The sequence below is a fragment of the Crinia signifera genome, chromosome 1, assembly GCF_055691185.1.
Source record: "Crinia signifera chromosome 1, ASM5569118v1, whole genome shotgun sequence".
NCBI classification, from domain to species: domain Eukaryota; kingdom Metazoa; phylum Chordata; class Amphibia; order Anura; family Myobatrachidae; genus Crinia; species Crinia signifera.
In genome coordinates, this window is record NC_139217.1 from 11,893,980 (window position 1) to 11,905,255 (window position 11,276).

An 11,276-nucleotide genomic window follows, 5' to 3' on the forward strand; every position below is an offset into this window, starting at 1 on the left:
GTTGTACCACAATTGGTGAAACCCCTGGGGGTTTGAAATGTACACTATACCCCTAGATGAATTCCCTGAGGGGTGTAGTTTGCAAAATGGGGTCACTTGTGGGGGGGTTCCTAACTTTTAGCATCTTATGGTGCCTTGAAACCTACATGGTGCCTAAAAAATAATCTCATAAAAAGGAGGCTCCAAAATCAAGTAGGTGCTCCTTCTATTATGAAGCCTGTGGTTTGGTCACCGTGCACACTAGGGCCACATATAGGATATTTATGAAAACAAAAGAATTGGGGGAATCAATTTTTAGTCACATTTCTCTAGTAAAATGTACTGTGTTCCTTATAAAAATGTATTAAAATTGCAAATCTGCAAAAAAAAAGAAATTTTGAAATTTCACCTACACTTTGTTTTAATTCCTGTGAAACACCTAAAGGGTTAACAAACTTCCAAAATGCTGTTTTGAATACTGTGAGGGGTGCAGTTTTTGAAATGGCATCATTTATGGGGGTGTCTCACATACAAGTCCCTCAAAGTTACATCAGAACTGAACTGGTCCCTAAAAAAATCAGTGTTTGAAATTTTCTTGAAAATTTGAGAATTTGCTATTCATATTGTAAGCCTCCTAGTGTCCCAAAAAATTAAAAGGAAGTTGAAATAATGATGTCAACATAAAGTAGACATATGGTCTATGTTAGTTATTCACTATTTTGAGTGGTAAGATTATTTGTCTCACAAGCAGAAAATTTAACATTTTGCAAATCGCTAAATTTTCCATTTTTTCATGTATCGACCCAAATTTACCACTAATTTGAAGTACAATGTGTCACGAAAAAACAATCTCAAAATCACTGGGATAAGTAAAAGCAAAAAAAAGTTATCCCCACTTAAGTGAGACATGTCAGATTTGAAAAAAAGGGCTCTGTCAGGAACGCAAAAACTGGCTCTGTCAGGAAGGGGTTAAGGTAACCACCACCCGTCTGGGATTACTCCTGACAGTCCGTTAATTAAGGGCCTGATTCTGGTCCACTCCCAAAAGCAAATTCTCTGTAGAGAGAGTTACATTTGGGTGGGGTTGGTACTTTAATCCGATATCCATATTGAAGTGTAAGAATAATGCAGTCAGTATTTACCCTGCACAGAAACAATATAACACCAAAATCATACTCTCTGCACATGTTACATCTGCCCCACCTGCAGTGCAGAATGGTTTATCCATTAGGGAATTTGCATTTGCAAGTGAGCCAGAATCAGGCCCTAAGACCGGTGTCTGGAGGGGTGGCGTTCCCGCACTATACTATAATATATTGTCTGGGAGTAGGTGGTTAGTAGCCGCATCCCAGTGCTGTGATATACAGCGCCTGTGTCCTACTGCTGGTATATACCGAGTCAGTGACAGCATCCCAGTGCTGTGTTATACAGCGCCTGTGTCCTACTGCTGGTACATACCGTGCCAGTGACAGCATCCCAGTGCTGTGATATACAGCGCCTGTGTCCTCCTGCTGGTACATACCGTGCCAGTGACAGCATCCCAGTGCTGTGATATACAGCGCCTGTGTCCTACTGCTGGTATATACCGTGCCAGTGACAGCATCCCAGTGCTGTGATATACAGCGCCTGTGTCCCACTGCTGGTATATACCGTGCCAGTGACAGCATCCCAGTGCTGTGATATACAGCGCCTGTGTCCTACTGCTGGTATATACCGAGTCAGTGACAGCATCCCAGTGCTGTGATATACAGCGCCTGTGTCCTACTGCTGGTACATACCGAGTCAGTGACAGTATCCCAGTGCTGTGTTATACAGCGCCTGTGTCCTACTGCTGGTACATACCGAGTCAGTGACAGTATCCCAGTACTGTGTTATACAGCGCCTGTGTCCTACTGCTGGTATATACCGTGCCAGTGACAGCATCCCAGTGCTGTGATATACAGCGCCTGTGTCCTACTGCTGGTATATACCGTGCCAGTGACAGCATCCCAGTGCTGTGATATACAGCGCCTGTGTCCTACTGCTGGTACATACCGTGCCAGTGACAGCATCCCAGTGCTGTGTTATACAGGGCCTGTGTCCTACTGCTGGTATATACCGAGTCAGTGACAGTATCCCAGTGCTGTGATATGCAGCGCCTGTGTCCTACTGCTGGTATATACCGTGCCAGTGACAGCATCCCTGTGCTATGTTATACAGCGCCTGTGTCCTACTGCTGGTATATACCGTGCCAGTGACAGCATCCCAGTGCTGTGATATACAGCGCCTGTGTCCTACTGCTGGTATATACCGAGTCAGTGACAGCATCCCAGTGCTGTGATATACAGCGCCTGTGTCCTCCTGCTGGTATATACAGAGTCAGTGACAGCATCCCAGTGCTGTGTTATACAGCGCCTGTGTCCTACTGCTGGTATATACCGAGTCAGTGACAGTATCCCAGTGCTGTGATATACAGCGCCTGTGTCCTACTGCTGGTATATACCGAGTCAGTGACAGCATCCCAGTGCTGTGATATACAGCGACTGTGTCCTACTGCTGGTATATACCGAGTCAGTGACAGCATCCCAGTGCTGTGTTATACAGCGTCTGTGTCCTACTGCTGGTATATACCGTGCCAGTGACAGCATCCCAGTGCTGTGATATACAGCGCCTGTGTCCTACTGCTGGTATATACCGAGTCAGTGACAGCATCCCTGTGCTGTGTTATACAGCGCCTGTGTCCTACTGCTGGTATATACCGTGCCAGTGACAGTATCCCAGTGCTGTGATATACAGCGCCTGTGTCCTACTGCTGGTATATACCGAGTCAGTGACAGCATCCCAGTGCTGTGATATACAGCGCCTGTGTCCTACTGCTGGTATATACCGTGCCAGTGACAGTATCCCAGTGCTGTGATATACAGCGCCTGTGTCCTACTGCTGGTATATACCGAGTCAGTGACAGTATCCCAGTGCTGTGATATACAGCGACTGTGTCCTACTGCTGGTATATACCGTGCCAGTGACAGCATCCCAGTGCTGTGATATACAGCGCCTGTGTCCTACTGCTGGTATATACCGAGTCAGTGACAGCATCCCAGTGCTGTGATATACAGCGCCTGTGTCCTACTGCTGGTATATACCGTGCCAGTGACAGTATCCCAGTGCTGTGATATACAGCGCCTGTGTCCTACTGCTGGTATATACCGAGTCAGTGACAGCATCCCAGTGCTGTGATATACAGCGCCTGTGTCCTACTGCTGGTATATACAGAGTCAGTGACAGTATCCCAGTGCTGTGATATACAGCGACTGTGTCCTACTGCTGGTATATACCGTGCCAGTGACAGCATCCCAGTGCTGTGATATGCAGCGCCTGTGTCCTACTGCTGGTATATACCGTGCCAGTGACAGTATCCCAGTGCTGTGATATACAGCGCCTGTGTCCTACTGCTGGTATATACCGAGCCAGTGACAGCATCCCAGTGCTGTGATATACAGCGCCTGTGTCCTCCTGCTGGTATATACCGAGTCAGTGACAGCATCCCAGTGCTGTGTTATACAGCGCCTGTGTCCTACTGCTGGTATATACCGAGTCAGTGACAGCATCCCAGTGCTGTGATATACAGCGCCTGTGTCCTACTGCTGGTATATACCGAGTCAGTGACAGTATCCCAGTGCTGTGATATACAGCGACTGTGTCCTACTGCTGGTATATACCGTGCCAGTGACAGCATCCCAGTGCTGTGATATACAGCGCCTGTGTCCTACTGCTGGTACATACCGAGTCAGTGACAGCATCCCTGTGCTGTGTTATACAGCGCCTGTGTCCTACTGCTGGTATATACCGAGTCAGTGACAGTATCCCAGTGCTGTGATATACAGCGCCTGTGTCCTACTGCTGATATATACCGTGCCAGTGACAGCATCCCAGTGCTGTGTTATACAGCGCTTGTGTCCTCCTGCTGGTATATACAGAGTCAGTGACAGCATCCCAGTGCTGTGTTATACAGCGCCTGTGTCCTCCTGCTGGTATATACCGAGTCAGTGACAGCATCCTAGTGCTGTGATATACAGCGCCTGTGTCCTACTGCTGGTATATACCGAGTCAGTGACAGCATCCCTGTGCTGTGTTATACAGCGCCTGTGTCTTACTGCTGGTATATACCGTGCCAGTGACAGCATCCCAGTGCTGTGATATACAACGCCTGTGTCCTACTGCTGGTATATACCGAGTCAGTGACAGCATCCCAGTGCTGTGTTATACAGCGCCTGTGTCCTCCTGCTGGTATATACCGTGCCAGTGACAGCATCCCAGTGCTGTGTTATACAGCGCCTGTGTCCTACTGCTGGTATATACCGAGTCAGTGACAGCATCCCAGTGCTGTGATATACAGCGCCTGTGTCCTACTGCTGGTATATACCGTGCCAGTGACAGCATCCCAGTGCTGTGTTATACAGCGCCTGTGTCCTACTGCTGGTATATACCGAGTCAGTGACAGCATCCCAGTGCTGTGATATACAGCGCCTGTGTCCTACTGCTGGTATATACCGAGTCAGTGACAGCATCCCAGTGCTGTGTTATACAGCGCCTGTGTCCTACTACTGGTATATACCGAGTCAGTGACAGCATCCCAGTGCTGTGATATACAGCGCCTGTGTCCTACTGCTGGTATATACCGTGCCAGTGACAGCATCCCAGTGCTGTGTTATACAGCGCCTGTGTCCTACTGCTGGTATATACCGAGTCAGTGACAGCATCCCAGTGCTGTGATATACAGCGCCTGTGTCCTCCAGCTGGTACATACCGTGCCAGTGACAGCATCCCAGTGCTGTGTTATACAGCGCCTGTGTCCTACTGCTGGTGTATACCGTGCCAGTGACAGCATCCCAGTGCTGTGATATACAGCGCCTGTGTCCTCCTGCTGGTATATACCGTGCCAGTGACAGCATCCCAGTGCTGTGTTATACAGCGCCTGTGTCCTACTGCTGGTACATACCGTGCCAGTGACAGCATCCCAGTGCTGTGTTATACAGGGCCTGTGTCCTACTGCTGGTGTATACCGTGCCAGTGACAGCATCCCAGTGCTGTGTTATACAGCGCCTGTGTCCTACTGCTGGTATATACCGAGTCAGTGACAGTATCCCAGTGCTGTGTTATACAGCGCCTGTGTCCTACTGCTGGTACATACCGAGTCAGTGACAGCATCCCAGTGCTGTGTTATACAGCGCCTGTGTCCTACTGCTGGTATATACCGAGTCAGTGACAGCATCCCAGTGCTGTGTTATACAGCGCCTGTCTCCTACTGCTGGTATATACCGTGCCAGTGACAGCATCCCAGTGCTGTGATATACAGCGCCTGTGTCCTACTGCTGGTATATACCGAGTCAGTGACAGCATCCCAGTGCTGTGATATACAGCGCCTGTGTCCTACTGCTGGTATATACCGTGCCAGTGACAGCATCCCAGTGCTGTGATATACAGCGCCTGTGTCCTACTGCTGGTATATACCGAGTCAGTGACAGTATCCCAGTGCTGTGTTATACAGCGCCTGTGTCCTACTGCTGGTATATACCGAGTCAGTGACAGCATCCCAGTGCTGTGTTATACAGCGCCTGTGTCCTACTGCTGGTATATACCGAGTCAGTGACAGCATCCCAGTGCTGTGTTATACAGCGCCTGTGTCCTCCTGCTGGTATATACCGTGCCAGTGACAGCATCCCAGTGCTGTGATATACAGTGCCTGTGTCCTACTGCTGGTATATACCGTGCCAGTGACAGCATCCCAGTGCTGTGTTATACAGCGCCTGTGTCCTACTGCTGGTATATACCGTGCCAGTGACAGTATCCCAGTGCTGTGTTATACAGCGCCTGTGTCCTCCTGCTGGTATATACACCGAGTCAGTGACAGTATCCCAGTGCTGTGATATGCATACCCTCCAACTGTACCGAATTTGCCGGTACCGTTTTTTTAACAGTCTGTACCGGCAAATTCAGTTTGCACCGAATGTACCGATTTTTGACACTCACTCACTTTGCGCCGCAAAATGATTTCAGCTCCTGGCTGAGCGTTTTACCGGTCCCCGCTCCATGTACTGCGGATCTCCCCCTTCCGTTCCCATGAGTGCATTGCAGGGCCGGTCCCGTGTGTCATGATGTCACATGCTGGGGACCGCGCACTGTGCGCACTCAGGGGGAAAAGACGTCTCTCAACCCTCACTGCGCATGCGCACAAAGGCGTAACTACCATAGGTGCAAGGGGTGCAGCTGCTATGGGGCCCAGAGCTGAAGGGGGCCCATCTTTACTGTATAAGTTATATTTTCTATATACATTTATCATCAATATTTGGTATATAGGGGCCCTTACAAACTTTTGCTATGGGGCCCGTGAATATCTAGTTACGCCCCTGCATGCGCAGACTGAGAAACTGAAGGCACGAACCTCTGTGAGGGAGAGGGGTGCCAGGCCAGCCCTGGCGCGCATGATGATCTTCGCAGCGTACCATCCGGAGCCTGCCACAGTTGTCAGCACATCAGATCCAGTGCAGGGCAAGTAGATTTAGCCACGGCTGCACTTTGACTAAATCACTTGTCTTATCTATCCAGCATTGTGTTACGCACCTGTTTGCCTGCAGCTCATGTCACTTGGTGGCTTGGTGGGCTGCTGGCATATATAAATAAGTATATTAATATACTTATTTATTAAATAAGTATATTAAATAAACTTATTTAATATGCCAGCAGTCCACCAAGCCACCAAGTGACATGAGCTCAGCTGCATCAGGTGCTGAGCTGGGGGGGGCAGGGTGCTCAGCCAGGCTACACAAACTATATAATTGAAAGTATAGGAAAGGAGGGTTTGCCACGCCCCCTTTCCCATTGGCCACGGCCTTTCCCTTTGTGTACCGAATTCTTCCCCTCAGATGTTGGAGGGTATGGATATGCAGCGCCTATGTCCTACTGCTGGTATATACCGTGCCAGTGACAGCATCCCAGTACTGTGTTATACAGCGCCTGTGTCCTACTGCTGGTATATACCGTGCCAGTGACAGCATCCCAGTGCTGTGATATACAGCGCCTGTGTCCTACTGCTGGTATATACCGTGCCAGTGACAGTATCCCAGTGCTGTGATATACAGCGCCTGTGTCCTACTGCTGGTATATACCGAGTCAGTGACAGCATCCCAGTGCTGTGATATGCAGCGCCTATGTCCTACTGCTGGTATATACCGTGCCAGTGACAGCATCCCAGTACTGTGTTATACAGCGCCTGTGTCCTACTGCTGGTACATACCGTGCCCGTGGCAGCATCCCAGTGCTGTGTTATACAGCGCCTGTGTCCTACTGCTGGTACATACCGTGCCAGTGACAGCATCCCAGTACTGTGTTATACAGCGCCTGTGTCCTACTGCTGGTACATACCGTGCCCGTGGCAGCATCCCAGTGCTGTGATATACAGCGCCTGTGTCCTACTGCTGGTACATACCGTGCCAGTGACAGCATCCCAGTGCTGTGATATGCAGCGCCTGTGTCCTACTGCTGGTACATACCGTGCCAGTGACAGCATCCCAGTGCTGTGATATACAGCGCCTGTGTCCTACTGCTGGTACATACCGTGCCATTGACAGCATCCCAGTGCTGTGTTATACAGCACCTGTGTCCTACTGCTGGTACATACCGTCCCCGTGGCAGCATCCCAGTGCTGTGATATACAGCGCCTGTGTCCTACTGCTGGTATATACCGTGCCAGTGACGGCATCCCAGTGCTGTGATATACAGCGCCTGTGTCCTACTGCTGGTACATACCGTGCCAGTGACAGTATCTCAGTGCTGTGATATACAGCGCCTGTGTCCTACTGCTGGTATATACCGTGCCAGTGACAGCATCCCTGTGCTGTGATATACAGCGCCTGTGTCCTACTGCTGGTATATACCGAGTCAGTGACAGCATCCCAGTGCTGTGATATACAGCGCCTGTGTCCTACTGCTGGTACATACCGTGCCAGTGACAGCATCCCAGTGCTGTGATATACAGCGCCTGTGTCCTACTGCTGGTATATACCGTGCCAGTGACAGCATCCCAGTGCTGTGATATACAGCGCCTGTGTCCTACTGCTGGTATATACCGAGTCAGTAACAGCATCCTAGTGCTGTGATATACAGCGCCTGTATCCTACTGCTGGTATAAACCGTGCCAGTGACAGTATCCCAGTGCTGTGATATACAGCGCCTGTCTCCTACTGCTGGTATATACTGAGTCAGTGACAGCATCCTAGTGCTGTGATATACAGCGCCTGTATCCTACTGCTGGTATACACCGTGCCAGTGACAGTATCCCAGTGCTGTGATATACAGCGCCTGTGTCCTACTGCTGGTATATACTGAGTCAGTGACAGCATCCCAGTGCTGTTATATACAGCGCCTGTGTCCTACTGCTGGTATATACCGTGCCAGTGACAGTATCCCAGTGCTGTGATATACAGCGCCTGTGTCCTCCTGCTGGTATATACCGTGCCAGTGACGGCATCCCAGTGCTGTGATATACAGCGCCTGTGTCCTACTGCTGGTATATACTGAGTCAGTGACAGCATCCCAGTGCTGTGATATACAGCGCCTGTGTCCTACTGCTGGTATATACTGAGTCAGTGACAGCATCCCAGTGCTGTGTTATACAGCGCCTGTGTCCTACTGCTTCTATATACCGAGTCAGTGACAGCATCCCAGTGCTGTGTTATACAGCGCCTGTGTCCTACTGCTGGTATATACCGAGTCAGTGACAGCATCCCAGTGCTGTGTTATACAGCGCCTGTCTCCTACTGCTGGTATATACTGAGTCAGTGACAGCATCCCAGTGCTGTGATATACAGCGCCTGTATCCTACTGCTGGTATATACCGAATCAGTGACAGCATCCTAGTGCTGTGATATACAGCGCCTGTGTCCTCCTGCTGGTATATACCGTGCCAGTGACAGCATCCCAGTGCTGTGTTATACAGCGCCTGTGTCCTACTGCTGGTATATACCGAGTCAGTGACAGTATCCCAGTGCTGTGTTATACAGCGCCTGTGTCCTACTGCTGGTACATACCGAGTCAGTGACAGTATCCCAGTGCTGTGTTATACAGCGCCGGTGTCCTCCTGCTGGTATATACCGTGCCAGTGACAGCATCCCAGTGCTGTGATATACAGCGCCTGTGTCCTCCTGCTGGTATATACCGTGCCAGTGACAGCATCCCAGTGCTGTGATATGCAGCGCCTGTGTCCTACTGCTGGTATATACCGTGCCAGTGACAGCATCCCAGTGTTGTGATATGCAGCGCCTGTGTCCTACTGCTGGTACATACCGTGCCAGTGACAGCATCCCAGTGCTGTGATATACAGCGCCTGTGTCCTACTGCTGGTATATACCGTGCCAGTGACAGCATCCCAGTGCTGTGATATACAGCGCCTGTGTCCTACTGCTGGTATATACCGTGCCAGTGACAGCATCCCAGTGCTGTGTTATACAGCGCCTGTGTCCTACTGCTGGTATATACCGAGTCAGTGACAGCATCCCAGTGCTGTGATATACAGCGCCTGTGTCCTACTGCTGGTACATACAGTGCCAGTGACAGTATCCCAGTCCTGTGTTATACAGCGCCTGTGTCCTACTGCTGGTATATACCGAGTCAGTGACAGCATCCTAGTGCTGTGTTATACAGCGCCTGTGTCCTCCTGCTGGTATATACCGTGCCAGTGACAGCATCCCAGTGCTGTGATATACAGCGCCTGTGTCCTACTGCTGGTACATACCGAGTCAGTGACAGTATCCCAGTGCTGTGTTATACAGCGCCTGTGTCCTACTGCTGGTATATACCGAGTCAGTGACAGCATCCCAGTGCTGTGATATACAGCGCCTGTGTCCTCCTGCTGGTATATACCGTGCCAGTGACAGCATCCCAGTGCTGTGATATACAGCGCCTGTGTCCTCCTGCTGGTATATACCGTGCCAGTGACAGCATCCCAGTGCTGTGATATACAGCGCCTGTGTCCTACTGCTGGTATATACCGTGCCAGTGACAGCATCCCAGTGTTGTGATATGCAGCGCCTGTGTCCTACTGCTGGTATATACCGTGCCAGTGACAGCATCCCAGTGCTGTGATATACAGCGCCTGTGTCCTACTGCTGGTATATACCGTGCCAGTGACAGCATCCCAGTGCTGTGATATACAGCGCCTGTGTCCTACTGCTGGTATATACCGTGCCCGTGACAGCATCCCTGTGCTGTGATATACAGCGCCTGTGTCCCACTGCTGGTATATACCGTGCCAGTGACAGCATCCCAGTGCTGTGATATACAGCGCCTGTGTCCTACTGCTGGTATATACCGAGTCAGTGACAGCATCCCAGTGCTGTGATATACAGCGCCTGTGTCCTACTGCTGGTATATACCGAGTCAGTGACAGTATCCCAGTGCTGTGTTATACAGCGCCTGTGTCCTACTGCTGGTATATACCGAGTCAGTGACAGCATCCTAGTGCTGTGATATACAGCGCCTGTGTCCTACTGCTGGTATATACCGAGTCAGTGACAGCATCCCAGTGCTGTGTTATACAGCGCCTGTGTCCTCCTGCTGGTATATACCGAGTCAGTGACAGTATCCCAGTCCTGTGTTATACAGCGCCTGTGTCCTACTGCTGGTATATACCGAGTCAGTGACAGCATCCCAGTGCTGTGATATACAGCGCCTGTGTCCTACTGCTGGTATACACACATACCTCCCAACTTTGTTAGCTCAGCATGCGGTACGCTGCTGCTGGGTAGCGCCGACATTTTCGGGGGAGGGGCGTGACCTAATTCGGGGCGTGGCCTATACTCGCGGCTCTCCCGCGAGGCCACGCCCCCATTTTGCCGCTATGGGTTCATGACCCAGAGGCTCTGTGAGCCTCTAGCCATGCCCCCAGCCCCCTGGCTGTGGGAATAGACGCTGTGCGCATACGCACAGCGTTTATTCCCCGCTGCTTAGCAGCTGACATTGGGGACTCCCAACAGCCCCCCCACACCGCGGGACACTGCCGCCCGCGGGTGGGACAGCGGGACAGGCCCTGATAATCGGGACTGTCCCGCTAAAATCGGGACTGTTGGGAGGTATGTACACAGTGCCAGTGACAGCATCCCAGTGCTGTGATATACAGCGCCTGTGTCCTACTGCTGGTATATACCGTGCCAGTGACGGCATCCCAGTGCTGTGATATACAGCGCCTGTGTCCTACTGCTGGTATATACCGAGTCAGTGACAGTATCCCAGTGCTGTGTTATACAGCGCCTGTGTCCTACTGC